A 25,002-nucleotide genomic window follows, 5' to 3' on the forward strand; every position below is an offset into this window, starting at 1 on the left:
CACGATTTAGATTTGGCAGAGAGAAGGATTAACGAAAACGAGGCTCAAGAGAAACGTTCATAGGAGTATTGTTTAAATTCTAGTTTTCCCTTTGATTTAAACTCTCCCCTGCAACGTGGATGACAGCGCATTTTGGATTTCAACCCGTTCTGCATGGCGCTCGGACACCCTGTGGGCATGGGTGGAGGATGGGGGGGCAGCATGCAGCATGGCCCTTGTGCTAATACCAGAGGGCAGGCAGCTGACTAGGGAGGAACCCGAAACTGACTGGCCTATGGTCACTGGTGGAGCTGGCGGACAGGTAGGCAGGCAGTGCACACGTTGAAAAGAAAATCATATGTTTAAAATGCCATTGGCTTCTAATAGTTTAGCGAGGCCTCCTCATTGCAGTACTTAAAAGCCTCACAAACGTTACTTAGACTGGGAGGCTCTTTGGGGCAGAAGCGGATTAAGGTCTTTGGAGCTCTGGGCCGGAGCAAGTGGGGGGGCCCTGATGCTGGAACCATGGCCCCAGCCCACCCCTTCTACCTTCAGTCCCACCCCCATTCTGCCCTTCCACTGTGGCTCCACTCCCCGCTCGCTCTTTTCCATACCCCGGACTCCTGTGGCCCCAAGACCAGAGAAGCTCTGAGCTCCAACCCGGGGCCGCAGCGAGGGAAGATTTTTTGGGGGAGCCCCAAATTGGCTGGGGCCCCTGGGCAAGGACCCCTTCAGCCCATGCGGTAATCCACCACTGCTTTGGGGCTGGGACTGTCTTTCTGTACCCAGCGGAGTCCTGATGCCTGACTGGGGCTCCAAGGTACTACTGCAATACATGTAATAAAATGCCCACAAGGCCCCTGGAAAAGAGGAAGTATTTTCCCCATTCACAGGTGGGGAAACTGAGGCACACAGTGGGGACGCGACATGCCCATGGTCAAACTGGAATCTGCAGCAGAGCCAGGAACCAAATCTAGATCTCTTGAGTCCCAGTTTAGGGACCACTTCTACAGAGGTTTTAACAGCACCAAGGGCATGATGAGTAAATTTGTTTTTTAAAATATATATGATTTTTAACTTGGGAGTTTCCCGTTAGCCCCCTGGTAGGATCCCTCATGTCTCCCAGTTTTGTTCCTTGCTAAGTAAGCACTCGCCATAGGAGGCTTGTGAATGTGACAAACCAGCAGCTGACGCCCGTCCTGCGTGGTTTATTGTGCCTGAATGATATTGCTCTAGAAACAGAACGTTCCTCTTGACTCTGCCCTGGCGGAGAAGAGTCAGGCGGTGGGGAGTGCCGGAGGTTGACCAGGGGGCGACTGAGGCAAAGCACAGTGTTTTCGTTACCAAAAATGTTGAAAGGGACGCAAATGAACAAGAGCCCCAGAAGCTAAGTAAATAAAGGATTGACCTTCCACCCCAGGGGCAGAGGTCAACTGCAAACTGATGCTAATGAGAATTAGGGAGGCCAGCTTCCCAGGCTGTACGGGCGCTCGCCCTGCAAACGCTCGCCGAGCGAGGGATGCCTTTGGTGCGAGCGTGTAACTCACGCGTGGCTCTTTGTACGGACCAGCACTGGGAACGACACCCCGGCTCGAATCGGCTCTGGAGACGGAGCTCAGGGTCCAAACGGCTGGGTCTTAGAAGGATCCGTTCACTCCGGAGCAGCCGCGGACTCCAACCTCCATCTGTGAGGGCGGCACTGGAGAAGCACAGAGAGTGACACTGTATTGTGCGTCCCTCCGCTATTCGTTACACACTGTGACCAGCACCAGGAAGGGGGCAACCTCCTCCACAGGGAGGTTCCTGGGGAAATCACACAATCGGTTGCACTGACAGAGAAAGCAATGGCGCAGAAAGGAGACTTTACCCTCGTGATGGGGTTCCCGCGGCGCAACCCGAACCGTGGAACAACTGAGCCCTCCCAAACCAGCCAACCTGGGCTGTCCCTCACGCTATGATGCTGATGTCAAGCAACAAACCTCTGACAGGCCCTGCACTCACGTAGCCATCCACAGGCAGGGACATGATCTCCCAGCCACTCCTGAACCATCAACATAGAGGCTCCAGCCAGTTGCCAGCAGCCCCCCAGCCTTGCACCCCAGAACTGTACCGTCTTGCCCCGGTCTGAAGCCTGACCAGTGTCAGCTCATTACCTACTTCGCCCCTCCCTCAGTGTGGAGAGAACACACACCAACCTTTGTAAACTGAGCGGAGGTTTCCCAAGCACTTCAACCGAAACACGCTGTTTTAGGTAAAATATAAAACAGCTTTATTAACTGCAGAAAGATCGATTTTAAGTGATTGTAAGTGGCAGGCATAGAGATCAAAGCTGGTTACTTAAGAAATAAAAATAAAAGTGCAGTCTAAGTTCTACAAACTAAACAAGATTTGAATCAGGCAGTGTCTCCCGCTGACAGATGGTACTAGCAGGTTGCAGATCCTCAATACACAGACTGGATTCCATTTCCAGCCTGGGACCGCCCTTCTCCAGCTCAAAGTCTTTGTCCTCCAGATGTTCCTCCAGGTGTTGAGTTGGGGGGGGCAGAGGGCCAAGTGATGATGTCACTTCCCCTCTTTTATAGTCTCTTCCAGCTTGCTGGAAAGATCTTTGCTGTGCGTGTGTGGTGGGGGGGATCAGGCAGCCCCCATTGGTGAAGCTGTCTCCGGTGTATACGTGCTCTCCCTGAGAAGTCTCTGGGAAGGCCCTTCGGAGGAATGGATTCCCTTTAATGGCCATCAGCATGTGTCTGGCTGGTTCACTGGTTGCAATTGAAAGGCTGGCTGTGGACATCCAACCTCACAAGGTATTTCAGTAACACATAGAACAATGCTTCAGAACTTCTCATATAACGACAGCACTTACAATCCAGCAGGAGATTACTATTCAACTGAGCAAGACTTTTAACATGCTACCTCACAAGACAAACTTTGTTCAAAACATAGCACAATGATATGACAGTGGGGAATGTGGGGGTTCCAGGGTGCTACTTTGAGGTACCGTGTGTCACACCCCTTTTGTTAGATCTGTTCTTCTTGGATTCATAGCAGCTTTTCAGGGCTTTAAAGTGCAAACATAAATAAGAGGGGGACACAGAGACGGATCCATTTTAGTGCAGCACTACAGTGTACGAGTTTACAGATTAAGGTCTTGATCCTGCCTGCAGAGCTCAGTGAAAGACAGGAGGGCTCTGTGTGGGCGCAGGGCTCCATACCCTACTCTGGACATGTTCTATCTTGTATTGTTTTCACTCCTGCCTTTCGCCTATATAAAATCTCTAGGACAGGAACCTGTCAGTGGTTTACCCACTCCAGCATCCTTTGTACATCGATAGCATGAAGCTGATCCTTATTCCCTACAGTGGACAACAGTGATTGTGTTAGGGATTAGCAAAGTGGCTTGGATGGAACAACCTTGCTGAACTTCCACCCTCTTCTAGTGGTTGCCTAGAAATGACAGGGATGGGCAAGCTGAAAACATGGCCAAAGTTTTCAAAAATGGCTCTTGGGTGCTGGGCTTTCAGGGGGTGGGAGCTGAGAAGAACTTCCTGAACCCCAGGCTGCTTTGCAATGGCTCCGAGTGGGGATCCCAAGGATGAGACACTCCAAATCTTAGTCACTTTGGAAAATCTTGCCCACGCATAAATGGGATGTATGGGTAAAAATGGCATGGTAGACAGGCATGGTCTTTTCTTCTCACTCTTCCACTTGTTAGGGGGTTTCAGAGCCAGTGGTTATTAATAGCTGGGAATAACTGGACTGGCATGGAGTGTGCCTGATTAGCCCACAGGGCCCACTTGTACCATAGAGGTAAGGATAACACATGGCTGATAACCAGTAAGTATTTTACTCACAGGATCCTGATAATGGTGAATAAGCCTCTCCAGGTCTGGTAGGTTATCAGAGCCCTGTGAGTGATTTACACCCTTGTAAAGGCTACCCAGGCTAGGCATTATGTATGGGACAAGGAGACCTTCTGGAGCACATAGGACTCCGCTTGCCATGGCTATTAGCCCCTGGAAATCGGGCTGCCCCTTGGAGTAATGTATTGTGCTCTAATGTTTTATTTCTTTCAAAATTGGACTAGCCAAGAGAGATACACATCTCACTTCCCCCGTGCTTAAGGGGTCTTGTTCCACTTGCCCAGGTACCTCTGTGGGTTGCACCTTATCAACTCACAGAAGCTAAGCAGAATCCTGGCAGGTGGGTACTTGGATGGGAGACCTGGAGCTGTTCGAGTTGGTACTGTCTGCCCTGTGTGGGGGTGGTGGCAGGTGCCATCTTTCAAATGAGATATTAAAGCCGAGGTCCCAGACATTAAAGATTCCCATGGCACATTTTGAAGCGTAGAAACATTGGTCTGTCATTGCAGAAGCAGCCTGGGCTATCCCAGCTCCCTCCCATTTGCACATACTAAAGCTCACCCCCCAGTTTGGTGCTTTATACCTGGCCCAGCTGGGGCTATAGGGCAGAATTTGGATGCTACTTTCACTGGGTTTATTAACTTGCTGACTTTGCACTGAGGGCCCAAGCTGCTCCCACACTTCCCGCAGAAGGACAGACGAAATTCCCCCCTCCCCCAGTAAACAGAGCGGCTTAGCTCACGGCCACACAAAGAACCTGGGAAGTCCTAGCAACACACAGGGGGAGCGTGGCGCTTGTGAGGATACGGTAACTGAGGCAGGGCTTGTTCATGGCCCTACAGTCGTCACTCCCTGTCCCATCGTTGGGAAGGGCAGCGAGGAGCTGTGTGTATGGACACACGGAGCAAGAGGGGGTGTAGCGGGGACCCTGAATTAATGAGATGCTGATGCATGGAGGCCAAGTTCCCCAGCTGGCTAGCAGGAGCCAGGCCTATGAGCCTAGGGCTAATTGTTTTGTTCGCTTGACGAGGATCTAACCTTATGTCCTGTGTCTCAGACACGCCCATGCCCCGCCCCTTCTCTGACCCAGCACTCTTGGGAGGAAGAGCTGGGAGATTCGCCACCGCTGCTCGGTACAGACGATGGCCCCCTGGGCTGCATTTTGAACCAGGTGCCCACCCCTGCACTGGAGCACAAGACACTTAAACCCGTCCCCCACCCAATCCAAGGCTTCCAAGATCAGGGCAATGAGAGTTAATACTGGTTCAAAGCCATTTGACGTCAATGGGCCTCTTCCCATAGACTTCAATGGGTTTTGGATCAATTTGTCCATTGACCACCTAGCTCCTCTGTCTGTCAAGCTAGTGAAAGGCCAGGGTAGTCTGGTAAAGAGGTGTCCTGTCTAGCCCGACACAGAGAAGATGAACAAGACTTCAGTTCTCCAGTCTGGGGGCCTGGATCACTTCCCAAGGAAGGAAGTCACCTTGGTGGATGCATAGAAGGGGCAGGAAGGGGATGGGGCACTTCCCTTTGTGGCTTTAGGAGTTAAAGGTGAGTGAGTGATCCATGTCACTGCTTCTCACAGGAGCATGAAAGGGGCTGGAAATATCCACAAACGGGTGGGAGAGGCAGAGCTGTGTGAATCGCGATGCTCCAGAATGAGCGTGACGCCCACCACCCTAGAGCACAGGCCATCCTGGAAGTGCAGAGAAAAGTACAAACGCCCGGGCCCAGGGTGTGCAGTTGGGAAAAGGTCTCCCTTGGCGTGGTGATGGTGCAGTATCCCTGCACCAGCTCAGCCATGCTGGCTAGTAAGTGAGGTACAGGAAAAAGGCCCCTCTCATCCCTGTCTGCTCCCATCCACCCTGCTGCAGGGAGGAAGTCACCTGCCTAGTGGATGGAGCACTGGACTGGGACTCAGGAGACCTAGAGTCAATTCTTGGCTCTGCCACCGGCCTGCTGGGTGAACTTGGACTAGTCACTTCACCATTCTGTGCCTCAGTTTCTGCATCTGTAAAATGGGCATAATGATACTGACTCTCTTTGCAGAGTACATTGAGCGCCGCTGATAAAAAGTGCTATGTAAGGGCTGGATGTTGTTATTTATCCCTGGACCCAAAGGCGAGGTAGCCCCCGTAGAGTTACAAAGGGGAGTTCTCACTCCCTGTGCAGGTGTGCAGTCCAACTCAGAACCTAGCCTGGCAGGTGCCTGTGAGCTAGCATATGCTGGACATTTGCTGGTTCGCCTGCAGCCACACCGCAATACATGTCACAGGCATTTCTGGTGGACCGGACCCTTTCTCTCTCGCTGTGTAAGCCTCCAGCCTCCCAGCGAGAGACTTCACCACCACAAAAACCTCCAATCCCCTAAAGCACCCTGTTAAGAACATCCGCATCTCATTGAGCCATTATTAATAGGGAGTTTGTCTGGTGTCAGAACACAGACATAAAATACATTAACATTATCGCGTAATCGGATTTAGTAAACACTCGTGCTGCTTCGCCTTTGGTAATTGCATTTGGTAGATGCAATATTTATGAAAGGGGAGAAGGAAATGTCATGGCTCATCTCCAGTGAGCAGTAAAAGTCCTGGAAAAAAACCTGTGTGTGTGTGTGGTGGGGGGGGGTTATGAGTCTGGGAAGATGATGCCACCTCTGCTACTGCAAGTTGCTTGGGTTTTTTCCCCCATCTGTCTGCAGTGAGCCCGGCATTTGGGATCTGACCTTTCCTTCAAAGCTTGGGCTCACTCCTCTGCCCCTTCCCTGTAGGAACCTAGATATAACTCATTTCCAGCAGGATACAAACAGCTCCAGTCCCTGTGGAACTTCAGATCTGGATCCAGATTTTCTGACTATTCCCTTGTCTGTAAGGAGCCAAACCAAAACCGCACATCCGAATTTGGGGGGATGAAATTAACAGGCAGCAGGTTTAATACAAACAAGAGGAAGGACTTTTTCATACAATGGACAATTAACCTGTGAAGGCCAAAAGTATAACTGGGGTCAAAAAAGAACTAGATAAGTTCATGGAGATTAGGTCCATCAATGGCTATTAGCCAGAATAGTCAGGGATGCAACCCCATGCTCTGGGTGTCCCTAAACCTCTGACTGCCAGCAGCCAGCAGGGGAAGCCGGGTGGATCTCTCCAAAATTTCTCCTGAAGCTCTGTCAAAAACAAGACAGGTACAACCCAGTCTGGACATTCTTACGTTAAGTTTGCATATGGATCTGAACTTTACAGTTTGGCTTAGCTTTTAATTTACATCACACTTTTCATCCTGCACATGCATCATGAGAGTTATACCATGGAAAGGCACTAAGATTTTCTAGGGAGGTGCCTTCATCTCCCCAAACTTCTTTCGTCCTTCATACCCTCCAAACCCTTGTGACCTGCCATTACTTTTCTCATCTGTAACCCTCTCTTCGCTTATACCCAGATGTTTTCATTTTGCCCTGTCTCTGTCCTTGGCCTTCCAATACAGAGCTCTGATCCTCCAGTGTTGTCATTTGTATTAATCACCGGCTGCTGTCTTGCAAGGTTTACTTCTGTAAAGTGTTGTGGTATATAATTGTATCAAAGTACAAAATAAAGTCCTTTTAGTGCTTAGATCAGCACTCAGATACCAGGACTCATGCACTCTGTGCTGAGATATATGCTTGCCGCACTGTCAATGCCTCCATCACCTCCACACATCCTTATTGATTATTGCACCTAGCTGTCGTATTCTATTGTAAGCTAGACCCCAGGCCCGCACTGAAATCATCCAGATGTGGGACCCCCGCTGAATATCGCCCACAAGAGTCTCCGGCCAGAATTAGGGCTGTAAATTTGCAGGCTCTTTGGGGCAGAGTCTATCTTTTTAATAAACCTTTGTACAATACCTAGCCCAATGAGGTCCTGATGCCTGACTGGAACAGTTTGGTGCTATTGTAATAGAAATAGTTAACAACCGTGGATATGGTTGTTCATAGGGAGCTCCAATGCTTAAAAAAGTCATCTCCTGACCACTGCAATCTCTGAGGCAGTGAGTTCCACAGGTTGCAAATGATTCGTGTTTTATTCTGAACATTACAATGTGAGAGGAGACTGGATCCACACCCCGTGTCCAAATCATCACTGTGTTTGGGGTTTATTTATTTAATGTGTGAACATAGAATTGAATCTGGGACCTGTTAGCTTCTCAAACACCAGAAGCCCATTTAAAAAAAAAAATTAGCCCCCAGCCCTACTCCTCCTAAAGTCTAGGGCAAAACTCCCTTTAGTTCAATGGGAGCAGGAAATGGATCTCCAATGCCCGCACCTCAAGAGGGTATAAGATGGGGTATGTATCCAGGCAGAATCTGGGTTTGGAATTTTTTAAAATGAAAGACAAGTATCTAATACCTTCAGGGTGTAAACGTCTATATGTGGACTGGGTATACTTTTACAAACACACTGTTAACAAACCTGGGCTAAATAACTGACACAATGAACCCCCAAATTGTTGTATTTTAAAAATGTAAGAAAACCATGAGCTTCTGGATGGATGAGATTGTCTCACATATTCTCTCCCCCACCCTCCTTCCTCCTACAAGGCACTGCTAAAAGGGCAGAGTTAAGGGTGTTTCAGTGTTTTAACTATGCATTGCCATGCTTTCAAATGTTTGGCTTTCTTTCTTCTTATTATTATTAATAAATTGGTTAGTCTCTAAAGTGCCACTTTTCTTTTTGCGAATACAGACTAACAGGGCTGCTACTCTGAAACCTTTCTTATTATAGAAATGTCCTGGTTTTCTTTCTTTCTTTCTTTCTTTCTTTCTTTCTTTCTTTCTTTCTATATGAACTACTTCAACTTTCTTATAAGATTTTTGTTTACCTTAAGAATCGAATATGTACCTGCAGCTGGGGTTCTTGGATAGAAGTTCTTGTCTGGGGGTTCTTGTACAGAATAAAACCCTCCTATTCCTGTTCGTATGGCAGTAGTGCCTCCCTGGTGCTAGGTGCTGTAGAAACACATAGAAAGAGACAGTCCCTGTCCTGAAGATCTTATAATCCACATAGACAAGACAAAGGATGGGAGGGAAAACAGAGGCACAGAGGGAGGGGAAGGGATTTGCCCATGGTCACACATCAGGCAGTGGCAGAGAGCCAGGACTGGAACAAAAGCCCCTGAGCTCCCAGGCCATTGCTGTAACCACAAGGCCTTGCTGCCTCCCCTACTGTCTAATGAAGAAAATAACACTTGCCTACTAATTCTTTGCAACCTCCACATGTGCGCACAAAGCTGGATATTTCTCTACCTGCAGAGCTCTTGCATTGAGTAGGCATAGTGGGGGTGTGTGCTTATTACCTCCTCTCTGAAGGCTATATCAATCACAGCAAATTAGATTTAAGTTTACTCATTACCTCCGACATAATTTTTATTTTCTTTTTTGGCATGCTAATTAACCTCGGTAAAATTAAAGATAAGGATTCACTGGTGAGAGTTTATAAGCAGCGGGCCTGCAATCATTAAAACGATATGATTTGGTCAACCGGGTGATTAGTTAATGCTACTTTTGCACCAGAGGCAGCCAAAATGTCTCACAAAGGTTGTCGCTGGCTTTCTCGCAGTCACACACTCACACGCACGTGTTGCGGTCTCTCTTGGAGGGTTGCTTTTACACGTGGTTGGTGGGAGGCCACAGTCGTCTTGTGGGCAAACCAGGAATGTGTCTGATCTGGGGCAAAGGGGGGAAGGTTTCACCGGCCAGACAAAACAAGAGCGCTTTCCTCCCCGCCTCCCGCGCTCAGGGGCCCGACCAAAACAAACAAACAACCCCGCTGAGCGCCAGCAGACATGCCTGCTGCAGCTTGATGGATGCGGCCCCGCGAGCGGCTCTTGCGCTTGACGCCCACGGCCCTTGCTAGGGGTTCAGTTTCAATCTCCAGACTGCAGCGGTGCCATTGGGAGCGGCTTGTTGTGACTGTGTCCCGCCCTATCTCGCCTTTAATCTGCTCGGCTCTGCGGTGCCATGCTGGAAGCCCAAGGTCTGGGAATATATAACCCAGCTGCTCCCTCAGTGCTTCCTGCTCCATCCTTCTGCTTGGCACCAGCAACCCCATGGCGAGAGCTTGTTGGAGAATCTAAGGATCTGGCCCGATTACTTTTCCCGGCTAGGAAAGCCGTGTTGAGCGACACATCTTTCACTCCTGGGAGGGAGGCTACAAGTTCAGCAGGCAGAGAACCGACCCTTCCCAAGGTGGGATGGACCCCACGCAGGGGAATGAGGGACTTTGAGGCAGAAGGAGTTAGCTGCACCCAATCGCCTCCTTCCAAGAGGGGCGATCACAGACGGTTGATTAAAAGACGCTGTTTATCCACACGCCTGTTATGTGCGCTCCATGAAATTGACCCGAAGCTGCTCGAGCAGCAGCCAGTGAAAACACCCAAGCGCCCCTGAGCTCGGGTGTGATGTAGAAAAGAAGCCTGAAGCCCGCAGGCAAACCTAGAAAACCCCGCGATTCCTCCTCCAGAGTGAGCTGCCATCCCAGGGCCTGATCCAGAACGGGGTGCATGGCTTTATCCCCAGGGACATTGCACTATCTCGGTTTGCCGGTGTAACCAGCTCAGAAGCAATCTGGGTGGAAGACTTGGCAGGCGAGATTTCGGATCACTGGGGTGGTGTCTTTACCTGCCTAGCTGGATTGTTGGAGGAATTCATGAGGGTTTTCAAGGCCCGATTTTGCATTTCTTAGCCAAATCTGCCAGGGCTAGGGGGGAAATTGGCAGGATTAACCGTGGCAAAGGGAGGCAGCTGGGGCTTCTTTCGCCCAGGATGTGCTTTGCAGAGGAATCGGGGCAGGTTACGCATTCCGAGTAGCCAGTAGCAGGCCAGAGCACGGAGAGGGGAGCGGGGTGGCTTGGGGGAGGAGAGAAAAGAAATGTCTTACTCGGTAGCCATTTACTTCTCTCCACATAGACTCCGAAGCGGGTCCCTTGGTTCAAGTTCTTTTTCTGTCTCCAGAGGAAATGTCGCTTCCTTCCCATTTCGCTGTGAAACGCCACCTCCGATCGCGTTTAATCCGGTGTCTGGCTCGAGCTACCGTCGCCAAATCTGAAATGTTACTGGGAAAGAAAGGGCGGGGGGAGGAGGGGGCTCGGGGCACACACACATACACACACACACACAAGCTCGTTCTCCTGGCCCAGTCTGGTGACAATCTCCAGCAGAAATTGCCTAAAGAGCGCTTCCGAGAACAGCAGGGGAAGGACAAGGCAGCTCATGGGACAGTAATTATAGACACTCCGCGGATGGGTAGAGAGAAACCCAGATAACTTGTGTTGGTCTAAGAAATAGGATCCCCCCCACCTTGTTACAAAATGACTTGGGGGGGGGGAAGTATTTTTCAAATGTGCAGGAATAAATCAAATTTAAGTACAATGTGTTACGTAGATCCCTTTACAGCCATTAAGTCTGCTCAGTGCGGGGGGGGGGGGGGAGAACCCCCAGTTGATTATAAAACAACCCCTCACATTTACACCAGAGCAACAGGATTAATTCAGGACTAGTGGGGGAGGGGAGAAACGGCATCTAACCCCCGTCATCCCTTCTACATCGTTCAACCTTTACATATCTTGCTTCCAGAGACCGCGTGGGGAGAGCTACGAGTCTGAACCGGGGATATTTGCGATGCAGCAGCCAGGCTGCAAAGATCGTTCTTGTTATCCATAATCAGAGCAGCTGGTTTTCGTGACCATGCTGCAAAGTGGCATTTCTCATTCTTGTTAATTTCCTGGTTCTTTGTTACCCAGGCAGATGGAGAGGAGGGGGCTGGTCTGTCTTTTGCAGCACCTTGGCTCTACCTGTAGAAACGTCTCCCTCACCGCGACAAAAGGAAGGGGAAGTGGTTTGCAATCACTCGCTCTCGTTTTAAACACCGGGCTTGCGAACATTGTGATCGGTGGTTTACGATCCCAGTGTGCCTGAAGTCAGGGGGCTTCCAGTCCCGCGGGATTTAATCCAGAGACTCCAGCCAGCAGCCGGTGGGGAATTGCCCCGGCACCTGCGAGCCCTGTTTTAATGAGAGGGGAAGAGAATCGGTGCTGTGTGAGGCTGTCGTTTCTCTCTGGCTCACAAGCGCACGCCCGTGGCTCAAGCAGATAGCCAGGGAGAAACGGAAGGGAATGAAAACAGCCTTTCCAGGCCCCGCACACGGAGCCGGCGTCAAATCGCATTGAACTCAGTGGGCGCCTCACCTGTGATGTCCAATGCCTCAGACCCTGAGCCAAAGAACGGTTAGCAATGTAGCCATGTCCATCGCAGATCAATGGTCCAGCTGGTCCAGGGGCCTGTCTCTGGCCTGGCGCTTGGAAGGAAGGTTTACCGGGGAGGTGGGCCGGATAGTGTTGGCAAGGGGGATTCAATTAAAATTGTATTTTCTGCTTCCAAGTTGCTTTCCACTGGGAGATCGCCACCATTCATGGCCTCTTCGGAACACCCCTGTGTACCGGATTGACGTATGGGGAAACTGAGGCACAGAACGACCTCCCATGCTCAGTGTTATTATTTCTGATTTGAATTAAAGTAGCACCCAGAGACCCCCGCCCCAGCAGGATCAAGCTCCCCTTGTGCTGGATGCTCTATAAACACCTAATAGGGGTAAGTGCCTGTCCAGAAAAAAAGTAGTCAAAATAGAGGACAGACATCAGAGCGGCCAGACTGGGTCAGACCAAAGGTTCATCCAGCCCAGTGTCCTGTCTGCCGACAGTGGCCAGTGCCCGGTGGCCCAGAGGGAATGAACAGAACAGGAAATCATCAAGTGATCCATCCCCTCTCCCATTCCCAGGTTCTGGCAAACAGAGGCTAGGGACACCATCCCTGCCCAGCCTGGCTCATAGCCATTGATGGACCTATCCTCCATGAACTTATCTAGTTCTTTTTTTAACCCTTTTATAGTCTTGGCCTTCACAACATCCTCTGGCAAGGAGTTCCACAGGGTGACTGTGCGGTGAGTGAAAAAATACTTCCTTGTGTTTGTTTTAAACCTGCTGCCTATTAATGTCATTGGGTGACCCCTAGTTCTTATGTTTATGGGAAGCAGTAAATAACACTTCCTTAGTTACTTTCTCCACACCAGTCATGATTTTATAGACCTCAATCATATTTCCCCTTTAGTCCTCCCTTTTCCACGCTGGAAAGTCCCAGTCTTATTAATCTCTCTAAAGGGTGGGGAGAAAGGATGGATTATATTATCCTAGTTTGACAGATGAGGAATAGAGCCATGGGGAAATGAAGTGACCTGCGGGTCTGTGACAGAATCCAGGAGTCCTGATCCCCAATTAACCCACTACCGCCTCCCCTCCCAAGAACCCAGGAGTCCTGTCTCCAACTTTTATGCTCTCTCTCTCTCTCTCTCACTCACTCACACACACACACATTAACCTACATTTGGACAAAGAGACAGCAAAGCCCCGAACCAGACCGGGAAGGGAGGGGTGGGAGGTGGTAATTTAATAACAGGAGGAAAGTCATCAATCTCTGTTCCTTTGAAACGGCGTGAAAGTGGAGGGGAAAAGGCAAAGAAAAGCCAGCACCTGATGTACCCGAACAGCTGAGAAAGCCGGGTTTGCGCTTCTCTTTCTGTGGCCCTCCCCTCGCTGCGTCCATTCATCGCCCTGCCGCTGTGCATTTGGGCTTCCCCGGCTCCTAACATGGCTTGGAGCTGACGGGACAAATGTAATTTGTTCCAGGGAAAGGCGTGGGGGGAGCCAGGCTCGCCTGGGGCATGTCGCCGTAAGGAGTGGCAGGCAGACTTATTGTTCATTAATGGAGACTGGCGGGTGCTGGGCAGGGTGGGCACTGGGAGCCGGGTTAATTAAATTAGACGGAGTTGCTTATTTGTCGCCGCTTTGCCAGAAGACAATAACTTCGTGGGCAGATGCTCTTTGGAGAGAGGAGGGGCTATACATATTTATGAGCGCGATCGACAGCGCACCCAGCCCTGGCTGGGGCTTTGATGTTTGCCCCCTGGCCCCTTATACCAGCCTGGGTTTATAAACACCCGCCCCTTTCTAGGAGAGATGGTACCGCCACTGAGGTCCCTGTGCACGGGGAATGCAGCTGTTTGCTGAGGTCTGTTCCCTTGATTCAGACCGGGGAATCGTTCCCTCCTTGTTTATGTTTATCTGTACTTCTAGAGCCCCCAGGCAGATCTCCCGTGTGCTAGGCGCTGTCCAGACCTAATAAAGAGCAAAATTCCCCTTGACTTCAATGGAGCAGGAGCAGGCTTTAGAGCCTCAAAGGCTCTTAACTTGCATTGATTTCAGCCAAGACCTTGGAGGAACTGGGCCCAAGTGACTTATCCCAGGGCATGTGGCAGAGTAAAGTTAGGGCAAGAACCAAGGAATCCTGAGTCACAATCCTGGGCCTTAACCTCCCAGACCTTCCTTCCTCTCTGAATGAAAAGAGGGGTCCTGCAAATAATCTCTTGCAATCAATTCTACACGTTCTTTCAAGCTGGCAAAAGGCTGTGGGATTTCCCACCAGCCCGGGTCACACCCGCAACAGACTCGTTCAGGCGTGTGGCCACCACCGTTGCATGGGGCAGTTCCACAGCCTGCACACCCGGGCCTGGGTGAACTTGTTCCTGGAAGTGAGGGACCGGTTCGGTTCTGTGCTCGCCGGAAGGGATGGATCCAGGCTTTGGGGGGGTCAAGGTCCCAAGCAGGGAAGCAAAACTCCGAATCTTGCCGCCATAAGAAATGTCCATTTTAACAAGGGGAAGGTTGGTTTTAAAAAGACAGAGGGTCTCGAAAAATTGTTGCTCTAAATTTCGTGCACAGTCTAGTCCATGGAGAGGGCAGGGGTTAGGGAGTCAGGACTCCTGGGTTCTTTTCCTAGAGCACACGCTGTGTGACGGCCTTTATCCGTGCCTCAGTTTCCCCATCTGTAAAATGGTGCTGACTCTACCGATCTGAGTTGGTAGTAACTGTGGTGACCTAGAGATGAAAGGGGCTATGTACAAACTATGAGTTGTTATTCCTGGCAGGGTTTTCTTTGTCTTTTGCAGGAATTAGGTTTGCAAACGTGATGTGGATCATTTACAGGATTAACAAAGCTGCGGACGCGGGAGGGTGAGCTCTGATATTACCTGGAACCCTAGTAATGGGAGGGCGGGAACCGGATTGACTATTCCTCATTGATGCTGTTTATTTGGTACTGCAGTTTCACCTGTAGGGCCCCGTGGTTTAAAATATTGATTTCCATCTTTATACATATTTTCCATGGTATGCAACAAGCCTGGGGAGGGGAAACAGGCTCACAAGTAATTGCAACTCCACGAGCGGAGATGAGGATGTATGTGTCACATTATAATGACAGGGCCAAACTCAGCATTCCTTACTTGGACTAAATTCCTAGCCAAGTCATTGGGTCTTTGCCTGGGGGAAAGCTGAATACAGGGTCCCTTGATTTGGTTCCTCTTGGGAGGAAGTTTGGCTTTTGGCTAAGGCACTGAACTGGGGAGTTCAGATCCTGTCTCTGCCACACGTTCCCCGTGGGACCTGGGACTACTCACTAGATTTCTCTGGGCCTCAGTTTCCCCCTCTATACAATGGGGCTCATAATCCTTCTTTTCTTCTATCTGTTGTCTGTCTTGTCTATTTAGGCTGTAAACTGCTCTGGCTAGAGACTGTCTACAAGAATAGCAACTAGCACAAGGCGGGGGGGGGGTATGCTTGATTGTGGCCTCTTGGTACTGCTAAACAATAATAATTAATAATTAATGGTTATCCTTCCACCAGCTTTAAATCCTGCTCCGTTTAAATCAATAGCTAAACTCCCACTGAATTCAGTGATGCAGGGTGGGGCCCTAACCCGACAAGAATCATTGGGCTGCCTTAAAATTAATTTCCTCCCAAGATAATTAACACAAGGTTTTCCAGGTGACAGTCTATTTTTCATACGGACAATATTTCCCCCCCTAATCTATTCATCTTCCACCACCACACAATCTGGACGGCTCTCTCCCTCTGTATTAATCCAGAGCAGTTCACTAATTTGTAACCATAAAGGAGGGGGGAATATTGTTCGGGCAAGTTTGTAAAATCTTGCAAAACCTCCCCACCCCCTGCGCTGGGCACTTTATACTCATTAAGTGCACCCGAGTGCTAAGCCATTATTGTAATAAGGAGATATGCTGAATAAAAAGAGCCACGCTTCAAGTGCCATAAATTACAACTGTCAGGGCGTATTCTAGGGATGAACAGAGCTGGGAATAATTATTTATAGCGTGCTTTATAGAGCAATTAAAAATCCCCCAAACGGTGTTAATTGCTTTTAACGTGCAGAAAGTGTTGCCTGGCTTCCAAATCCATGTTTAGCAGAAAATCTGCTCTTTAAAGAATTCCTCCCCCCTCCCCGCCCCTTACCTCCTTGGCTGCGCTCCTCGGTAGTTGAAAAAGTTTTCCCACCGCCGGGTGTTGCTTCCTCGGGCGGCACAGCCGTACCCATTCCTGGCTTCAGTGATCTTTCACGGGCGGTGCAGAATTTTCTGCGGGGAAGAGAGAGAGACAAAATCGAAGGGTAACAGACAAACGCCGCAGCTGGGTTTGAGGGTGTTATGCAGAAATGCGGGCGGTGCGAAGGAGAAAACATGCCCCGAAAGAGGAAAGAGAAGAGTGGCCCAAGAGAGGAAGCAAGGCAGAATGGGAGGAACAGAGGAGGGAATGGAGGTACACGCGGTAGAACAAATGTATCCATCTGTGGGGTGACATCCTGGTGGGGTGACACACGGGTGGGGTGACATCCTGGCTCCACTGAAGCTAACCAAAGAGCAACCATTGATTGCAATGAGGCCGGGATCTCACTGTTCTGAGAATCTAGTGCGAGCTCTCCTGCCTAGCACAGAGCAGGGACTTTCACCCAGTGAGTCCTGCATCCGGCCCAAGAACCGGCGCAGCGACTAGAGAAAACCTTTTACACGCAGGGTAAGAAGACACAACGCAGGAGCTCGGATGGCCCCACTGTGAGCTGCAACAATCCACCTGATCGTGTATGTCACCTGGGGAACAACACCCCCGTCTCTGCTGTGGTGTCGCCTTGTGGTAACATTTTTAGCAGACAAGCAGGGGGGCTGGGGGTGGAAAACCTTCCTGTCTTCACTGAATTGCTTCTGGTTGCTCCGAATTTGTCCGATTCGATGCTTCCTCGACTGCCAGCTCCTCTGTGCTGCAGATCGCATTGAAAGGAATTGTACTGTACACCCCCTCCCCCCGAAACCCTCGGGTTTTCCCTTCAAAACTTTTTAGATTAGCAATGCAGCAAAATTTGCACGGAATGGGACGCAAATCCCTTCACTCCGCCCCCATCCCCCCAAATCTCCGGATTACTTTCTTTATAAACAGGAATGAAGCAGGCAAGCTTTCCACTCTCCTGTGGAAGATCTATGCTGCAAGGGGCGCATGCTATTTGTGGTCCAGAATGCCTGCGAGGTTGGCTTTGCTTTTGCGCCGTTTACCTGGCAGGTAAAGTATCCCCGCAGGACTCGAGTAACGATCCTGTCTGCCAGGCTTTGGTGGTGGGGCTGAAGCTGTGTGTGTGTTTGGTTTGTTTTTATGTTGGGGCTGCAAGAAAACAGCCTCCCCCCCCCCCAAACTGTCTCTTTCTCTTCGAGAGACCAGGGGAGTGCAGTAATATCTTTCGTTGGACCAACTTCGGTTAGTGAAAGAGACAAGCTTTCACGTTTACACAGAGCATCTTTCCTCTCTCTGATAACCCTGGGACCAACAGGGCTACAGCCACACGGTCTCTTTCTATGGTATTTTAAACCACAGGTATACTGGAAGTTGGAATTCTCCACAATCCATTTGTCAGCCATGATTTACTCACCAGCTCTCCTCTCCCCCCATAGCCCTGCCTTTTCATGCACTCTCCCCTCGCTCTTTCTAACGGATCTGGTCTAGGGATTATTTTGGGCAAGTTTTCTGGCCTTAGGAGTGTCTCAGATGCGGCCACTGTGGCCACCAGGGGCTCTACTTGCGGCCAGGGCAGCCTCCCTGGCAGTGGCGGGAGGGGCAAAGCAGTGGAGAGATTCCCCCAGGGCCACTAGCAGGGGTTGGGCCTTGCCCCCCTCTGGAGCCACAAACGCCAGAGGAGCAGACAGCCCGGGGGTTCCCCACCTTCCTGGGGGCAGTGGGGTGCAGGCTTCTGGCCTCAGCCCTGGGGTGGCGGGGGCAGGATCCGCTCATGGGTCTTTGGGTTCTGGCCCTGGACGCCGGTCATCGCCTCACCCACCGCGGCCCCTGCTGTTTCCCTACCCACCTCCCGATCCAGGGCTTAATTTGTGCCCAGGTTTGCCAGAGCTGAGCAAGTCTGCTGTGGAAACGGATACGTGCATGTTTGTTAATATCACTTTCCACGGCAGACTCGCTGGCGAGCTGGGAGGCTGTGAAAAGCGATATTCACAAACATGCCCATTTCGCTTTCGGCAGCAGCGCGGGACTTACTAGCCAGCAAGTCTTTCTTTCTTTCTTTCTTTCTTTCTTTCTTTCTTTCTTTCTTTCTTTCTTAAAGCAACCAGAAACACCAAAAGAGACAAGAATGTGCAAAGCACCTTATTTGTGTTTCTATTCTGATTAGGTCCAATAAAGAACAGAGACAACTGCATCTTGTTTTTATTATTGAGTCTGGGGGTGGAAAAAACACCTACATAAATAAATGACATTGATCTGGACATGTCTAGGTGCAGAGCTCTTTGTTTTTCCTAAAGTTAATTAAGTATTTTAGGAAAAATTGTCAGCGTGGCCGGAGTGGGTGGCCGACCTCTGAGTCCACCGAAAAATGTGTTGTGAGAAGCCCTGCACTAGATGATCACAATGAACATGAGACCATAAGAACCACCAGACTGGGTCAGACCAAAGGTCCATCCAGCCCAGTGTCCTGTCTGCCGTCAGTGGCCAGTGCCAGGTGCCCCAGGGGGAGTGAAGCTAACAGGTAATGATCAAGTGATGTCTCGCCTGCCATCCATCTCCACCCTCTGACAAACAGAGGCCAGGGACACCATTCCTTACCCGTCCTGGCTAATAGCCATTAATGGACTTAGCCTCCATGAATGTATCCAGTTCTCTTTTAAACCCTGTTATAGCCCTAGCCAATGGCTCCTTGCTGCTTTAGAAGCGATGAATCTAGTTCCAGCCCTGACTGACATGGGGATCTCAGCACCGGCACTGAGGAAGTGGAATGAAATGAACAAGGAAAGGGGTTGCTCTGACTCTGACTTCCCAGGAGGATACATTTCAAGAAAAGTAGTTCGTTAGCAACACTGTACAGCGCCGCGCACATGGTGGGTGACTAAGAATAAGGCCCATAGCATTAAAATAGCAACAGGAAAGGTTGTGGTAGCAGGGATGATCACTCCCAGAATAACACAATAGCAATGGCTGTAGCCAGCAATCATTGCAACAATGGTCACAGGTGTAAAACAAAAGCCAACTTGACAATAATGGGGAACAGGAACCATTGTGAGGGTCACACGAACAATGGGAACAGCAACAGTAGCGACTGCCCCTCAACCACAAAAACCAGTAACGATTGTCGTGGTGAAAATTACAACGGTTCCTCTGCAAGTAACAGCAGCCGCCCTGCCAAATACTGCAGCCATTCCTCGGTCATTTTTTCCCATAGACACCAGTGCCGCAGATGGGAGTGGGCGGCTTGTTTTTAAATAAAATGCACGCTTCAAAGGACGTGTCTCCAGCTCCAGGTTGCAAGCCCCACAGGGGGAAACGTCTTGCTAATATGCTCCCCCTCCCCTTGCTTTCTCTGTAGCCCTCTCCTGTACATTACATAAGCTCGACACACCTTGATTCGCAAGCAACCCCCCCCCCCCGCCCCCTCGCACCCCAGACGCATGGCAAGGAAAATGAAGGCGCTGGATGGAAACGGCTCCAACTTCCATTCTCAGTTTATTGCTTGGCAAAGAGGGTGGAACGGGGCTTTAAGAGCCATCAGCCCCGAAGTTTGCTGTCTATGTGCTAAGTGCATCTTTCTCCCCTAGCTGCCTAGATGTCTCCAGACCGCTCTCCTCTCTAAGACCCTGGGACCGCCACGCTCTCTTTCTATGCTATTTTCAACCATGGGCATTCGGAATCCTTCACAATCAGTTTGTGTCTCTCCAGATATTTAAACCCGATCGCTCTCTCTCTCTCTCTCTCTTTGGTGCAAAGGGGGCTAAACAAAACCTGTAGTTGGCGCGGGGGAGGGGGGGGGCTCTTCTATAAATTTGCCCTGGGTGTGTGAGAGAGCCAAGGACCGATCCGTGCAATCCCGGGCAGGGGTCGGCTTGTTGCGCACTCCCATGCGCGCACGCAGGCGCTGCCCCCCTCCTTTCCCCTCCCCACAGAGGGCTCTCTGCGCCCCTCCGCTGCAAAGACGCATGCTAACTTGGATCTCTAAAGCGGGGCTCTTCCCGGAAATCGGGATGGGCTGGTTCAGGGCCTGATGCTGATTGAATGTGACTCCCCGCCCCAGGCCTCTCTTGGGCCGGGTGTAAACTGCACTTTGTAGTAGCGCGTTCTCTGAGCTGCTATATTGGAACGCGTTGCTCCTCCCTACAGTCCTTACACAGGCAACCCCACCACACCCGAAGTCTTGCAAAGGACTGGGAGAGAGTGGAAGTCAACGGGAATCTTTAATGGAGGCCCCATTAATTAAATGAAACACACCCTCGGGATGGATATAACAAACAACTCTAAATTAGCTAACAGTTTGAGTTCTGTTTTCAGTTTATCTCAGTGGTAAAGGGACTGTTGATACCAATCAGGACAAACCAGCATAGTCTTTACATAAGAAGGGCCAGACTGGGTCCATCTAGCCCAGTCTCCTGGCTCTGACAGTGGCCAGTGCCAGGTGCCCCAGAGGGAATGAACAGAACAGGGAATCATCCAGCGATCCATCCCATGGCCCATTCCCAGTTCTGGCACACTGAAGCTAGGGACACCCTTCCTGGCTAATAGCCATTGATGGACCTATCCTCCATGAATTTATCTAGTTCTTTTTTTAAACCCTGTTATAATCTTGGCCTTCACAACATCCTCTGGCAAGGAGTTCCACAGGTTGACTGTGCCTTGTGTGAAGAAATACTTCCTTTTGTTTGTTGTAAACAAACATTAAACGACTCTAATGAGACTATGCCGGAGCGCATAGTGAAGCCTGTGCTGAAGTCTTCGCAGGATCTAAGTGTGAGAGCTGCCTGGCGCAGCAAGGAATTAAAATCCTCGGTTGTTATGTAGCAAATCGGTGCAACTCTGCAACTGGAGAGTTGTGGCTGTTGGCTCTAGAGTGACTGTCTCTGAACGTGTGGGAAAGAATCAAACTTTGCATTGTTTGGCTCTGTTCCCTTCCACACCTGCTAAAGTCCAGGGATCTAGGTTACCAGCCTGGGGAGTAGCAAAATTGAAAAAAAAAAGTCCAAATCTTATTGGTGAGCGACACGAGTATTTTTTTCCATCACATCCTGGTTTTTCTTGAATGCAGGAGCTGACGGTTAAGTTGCGGCACCAGCTGATGGATGATTTTTTGTTCCTGCGTGATCACCTCTCCCAGGTCTTCCAATTGGGGACTTTTTTTTTTTTTTTTTTGGAAATAAAATAATTGTTTGAAGTGGTGACGCAGCTAGCCGTGAAAAGTCAGAACTCACGTGAGTGCGCCCCACAATCGCGCGCCCCGGTGACATTTAAATGTAAATTGTTCTAAACACTGTAGAGGGCAAATCGGAGGCTGGAATGAGCTGCTCCATTCTGAGTCTGGATGTAGCAGAGTTTGCATCCAGGGACAACAAATCGCTTGGTCGTTGAGGGAAACTTGGTGTCATATTGGCTAACTTCACCCATTTGCAAAATCCCGTGCCCACGCTCATTCTGTGTGACAGATTAAAGACTCTCTGGAAATGATTGCCTTGTCTTCCTGGTGAGCAAACCAGCGAATAGTTACATTTGGTTTGCAAGGGTCTGAAGGGAAAAGAAGTTTCTTAGTCAAGCTTCTGTTAACGGGATCCTTGCGCGTTTTCTAAGATCAAGACGAGCCGTATCGAAATTCCTTCTTTGTGTTACTAACGGTAACTTACTGAAATGAACAGGGATGTAAAGCTCTGAGGTCAACATTTCAAAGGCACTTAAAAGTTCCCCTGACTTTCAATGAGACTTGGGCTCCTGAGGGCCTAAATCACTTCTGAAAGCAAAGTTTAATCTCCTAAATGGCTTAGATTGTTTTTAACCCCTAAGCCAGTTGTTTCCTTCATATTGTGTATGCACTTTCTGGACCTAATTTGGGATCTGTGAAGGGAGCCTGGTCGGTTTCATGTTCTGGTTCTCTTAGAATAGCACAAGGCAGTTGTGCTTGAGGGGAAAAATCTGTTGGAGTATTTCTCCTCCACCCCGCCCCCGCCCCCAATCTGCACTTTCTGCTTTCAGGGCATTAGAAGAACTGGGCTAGCTAGGGAAAGACTACTCCTGTGATGTTTCCAGTCCAGACAAAGCAAGAAAGAACTACAGAGAAAAAACTCTTCTGATGAGATTTCCAGTTCCCCACTCCCACGTCCTCCCCCAAAAAGTTGGGATAAACTTCTGAGAATTTAACATATTTTCCATTATTCCTCCCCCAGCCACCTGACCTTTCTGAAACTTGTGTGCCCTTAAAAATCTGAATATTTTGTAAAGGCTCAACTCCATGCTCTGGGTATCCTGAAACCTCTGACTGCTAGAAGCTGGGGCTGGACGACAGGGGATGGGTCACTCAGTAAATTGCCCTGACACCAGCCACTGTCGGAAGACAGGGGACTGGGCGAGATGGACCATTGGTCTGACCCACTGTGGCTGTTCTGATGTTCTTATATTGTATCGACACTGTTTCCTTTTTTATTTTTTTCCCAGGGTTACAGGCACAAAGAACTGATGTTTTCTCACTCTGGGGAGCAGCTTGGATGTAATGTTGCACATTACACGAAAATTATCAGCTGTGTACCCACAGAGCCAGTCAGGATGGCTAGTGGCAGTGAAAAGTTGAGAAACCACCTCTAAGGATTTCTCTGCTGAGACGAGCAATTAGATTAGTGCCAGTTTGGCAGCAGGTTTTGTGACGTTGACATTCTTCCCCGGGAGCTGGACAGAGACCATCAAACTCATTTCACACGGGGGAACTGAATAGCCCTTGTATTGCGCTCAACAAGCTCATAACATTTGCAGCTAAGTGTTTAAGACATGGCTATAATCAAATCCCTCATGCTCCAGGGCTTCAGTTCGTTGCCTGCTGGGATCAGGAAGGATTCCCCCTGACCTCCAGATATTGGCCAAGTGTATTCTGTGTGTGGAGTGGGGTGGGGAGTGGGAGGTGTTTGCCTTCCCCAGATACATCAGAGCCTGGCCACAGCTGGAGATGGGACACAGGACAGGGTGGACTGGTGCTCTTGAGATGGTCCAGAGGATCTTCTTTCCAGATGCCTGGCTGGCATGCCTTGCTCCCAGGCTAAGGGTCATTCCGATCACCCCAATCTGGGGTCAGGAAGGAATTGTTCCCCAGGGTTGGAACTTTGGGATATTTTCAGTTTCCTCTGCAGCTTGGGGCCGGTTCAAATGCTGGGAACAACTGAGCATCTGGTGAGGCCTCAGCCACTGGTAGCATCTCAGTTTCTCCTGTGGCTCACAGATTAGTGTCCTAAGAACTGAAATGCTTTCATCTAACTCAAGTCTTTGGCCTCAGTACAGGGGTAGCTAGGTGGTGTTGGTGACCTGTGGTCTACAGGAGGTCAGACTAGATGATCTAACATTCCCTTCTGGCCTTAATCTCCATGAAAGTCCTTGTGTTCCTCACCATTCCAGCCTAGACTGGAACCAGTGAGCTATAGGTGAAAGCTATAGGTGAAAGCTATAGGTGAAAGCTCTCTGTGCTGTTCCCAATCCCAGAGACATCCAATGCTCCTTATAAGAGAAAGCTGTTGAAGGGACAAGCTTTGATTACCGCTTGGTGCAGTTATCAGAAGGTGTAAAGGCTCATTAAATAGGCCTCAGATGGGGCAGGGCTTCCTAAGGTGGGAACGGATGGGCCCTTCTAAGCAAATATAGGCATGTACTGTAGCTCTATGTTGCATCTACTGATTCATCAGTGGGTTTCCTGGTCTGTCCTCATGCCCTCTGCTAAAAATAAAGAACCTATAGATCAAAGGCAAATCAAGCTGATGATGTCCATGCCAGGGCAGTTCTTCCTCAGGGTTTAGTGTCCTGCTACCAGAGGTGATGGAGTCACGAACCAAAAAGGAAGAGATGGAAGTGGACTAGGAACTGACACAAGTTCCTATAAAGAGTGGAAAGCTTTACACATGTGATTGTTGCAGAATGTCACATCATGCCGCTAAGATCTTTCCAAGACCTTTCGTGGGAGTGACTTAATAATGAGACAAGGTGGGTGAGGGAATATGTTTTATTGGACCAACCTCTGTTGGTGAGAGAGTCAAGCTTTTGAGCTCCACAGAGCTCTTCTTCGGGGCTAGGAAAGGTACTCAGAGTGTCACAGCTAAATACAAATACCCTGGGACCCACATGACTACAACACAGGTGCATACAACAATGGTTTCATAGTGGCACGATTAGTGCCCACCGTTTCTATTATAAAACCCGGTTTTCAGAGCATAGGTCCATTCTCCTCTGGGTTTCTGCTAAGTCTTGGCCCTGGAATGAAGTTTTTTTGTGGGATGGGGAGACGGGAATCTATCTAGAGTGGTGTTAAAAATGCTGTAATTGTTCCCTCCAGATTTTGCATAAAGATTAATTCCAAGGCTACCTTAGATCTCTGAACTATCATGACAGTTGCGCTTCTGTAGGACAAGGCAGCTCTTGAAGTCCAGGATGAAGCATTCTCCATTGGGGAGAGCCAGCTCTGGGACAGTCTTCCAGCAGCCAGAGTCTGCCCATCTTTCGAAAACCCTGCGGAACCTTCCTCATCAAAAAGGGCTTTTCCAGCACAAGAATGATGCTCACAACACTGACAACCCACCCGCCGACCCAAAATAACTCCCCCCAAATCGGGAACAAATTCACCTAAAATAAATAAATTAATGAAAAATGAAAAGAAAGCCCCTACCTGAAGCAAAAAGGTTTTACCTCCAAAAGGGAGAAGAGCCAGGAATTCCACTGGGGACTTGGCTGTGTT

General features: G+C 49.7%; 1 long non-coding RNA gene across 2 annotated transcripts in view; it reads right to left on the reverse strand.

The window, feature by feature from the left end:
* Nucleotides 1-2,094: 2,094 nt before the first annotated feature.
* The window catches only part of LOC122466650, a 33,541-nt gene continuing 10,633 nt past the window's right edge, over nt 2,095-25,002 (reverse strand). The window contains exons 2-5 of one of the 2 annotated variants that reach the window (XR_006292336.1): nt 16,233-16,354; nt 12,060-12,303; nt 10,754-11,875; nt 2,095-8,823 (exon numbers count right to left, since the gene is read on the reverse strand). This is a non-coding gene — a long non-coding RNA (uncharacterized LOC122466650). Of the gene's footprint in view, nt 9,541-10,753; nt 11,876-12,059; nt 12,304-16,232; nt 16,355-25,002 lie in introns of both variants that reach the window. The other variant, XR_006292337.1, reaches the window with a different exon arrangement.

This window comes from Chelonia mydas, chromosome 7 (assembly GCF_015237465.2).
Source record: "Chelonia mydas isolate rCheMyd1 chromosome 7, rCheMyd1.pri.v2, whole genome shotgun sequence".
Classification (NCBI taxonomy): Eukaryota; Metazoa; Chordata; order Testudines; family Cheloniidae; genus Chelonia; species Chelonia mydas.